Consider the following 1,722-nt stretch of genomic DNA (forward strand, 5'->3'; position numbering starts at 1 on the left):
GACTAAAAGGTGGGTAGAGAAAGAATTCCAAACCAGTGAAAAGGAAATAAGTATTAAGGTACTTGTGATATAGGGAACAGGTATGAGAACCAATAATTAAACTAAGCTGTATTCAGCTGTAATGTGTTTCCAGACTATACAAAACCTGCAGAACAAAGGAAGATTCCTGGTGAGAACCTCGCCAGCCGTGTCCAAGGGCCGCACGCTGCCTAACAAGAAAACGAAGTCTTTTAAATCATACCCCACACAAAATAAACCCAACCATTCATTTCCCATGGGGGACAAACAGAACAAAGGCTGACATTACTAACACAGCTTTAACACTGCATACCCATCTCCTTCATGCTGCATACCCATACCATCAAAAAAAAAAAAAAGAAACAAACAAAGTCTTTCAACTGTAAGTCATAGAAACTAAGAATAACATATAAACTGAATTCCTCATTCTGTCTCATTCTGTCTCTGAGAGACCATGCCTCTGTCTATGAACTGTTAACCCTTCTCTGATTTTCTTGTTTTCAATTAAATTTATTGGGGTGACAATGTTAATAAAATTATATGAGTTTTTGAGTGTACAATAAAAAAACGTCATATACATTGCATCGTGTATTTACCACTCAAAGTTAAATTTCTAATAAGCTTTCTTTTTGTCTCTAATATTTGAATTGCATTTGAATTCTTTCCTGCACGCAGTCAAGAATCTTCTCTCTCGATGTAGGACTTGTGTCTCCACTTGGGGTGAAGAGGATTCGTCCCATTCTGTATCATGTGAAATAAACATTAATTGATGATCTTCATAATAATAGAACATGGAGTGTTGTTACGAGATATGGGAAAATGCAAGCTGTGGGACAAGAGAGGCAGAATTTCATATGCTGTGTTAAAGATTCGTGACTTTATCCTGTGGGTGACGATCCCCCCACATCTTGCGACCACAGGCACTGATTGTTTTGGTTCCACATTATGTTTCCAAGTATGTGACAGGGGACCAGTGGCCATGAAAAGGACAAAAAGGACAGAGAGGGAGGACTAATGTACAGGAGATACAGGAGAAGAACAAAAAAAGTAGAAGAAATTTATAAAATCCCCTTAAATTATCAACCGTGCCAAATGCTTCTTACATCAAGTAAGATGAAAACTAAGTGAGCCAGTCTTAGAAATTGGAATTGACCAGTGGCCAGAGTCACTTTAGTGGTGACTATATTCAAGTGGGTTGAGGAGTGCATTTGGAGTAAAGACGGGGAGGCAAAGATTGCAGCAATGCTTCAGTGCAATTCAACAGCCTAGGCATTAAAGGAAAATTCCATGTTCGAGGGAGATTTCATTGTTTTACGGTGAAAAAACAGAGCCTGTTTTTATGCTATAGGAAAACACCCCTTAGGACACGTGAAAATTAAAAGACAGAGAATAAGTATGGGTCAGTCTGTCACCGCTGAGGCGATCGGAGTTCTGTGCCACCCAAAGGGCAGCGAGGAGGAAGTGAGATACCTACTGAAGCTGTGTAGTTAGCCTTGTTCCTTGTCTCTTCTTCAAATGACGGCAGTGAAGAATCACAGGTCTTTGAGATTTAATAGTTTAATTAAAAGTATATTTTAGAAAGACAAAGTATGCCCCAAGGAAGCACATGGTCCCAGTGCTGTAACCAACATAAAGGGGCCAAAATGGCTACAAAAGGGAAAAAAGCAACAAAAGGCCACCAAAAAGAGAGAGCTCAGAGGGCAA

This window comes from Pteropus alecto, unplaced genomic scaffold (genome assembly GCF_000325575.1).
Source record: "Pteropus alecto unplaced genomic scaffold, ASM32557v1 scaffold152, whole genome shotgun sequence".
Classification (NCBI taxonomy): Eukaryota; Metazoa; Chordata; class Mammalia; order Chiroptera; family Pteropodidae; genus Pteropus; species Pteropus alecto.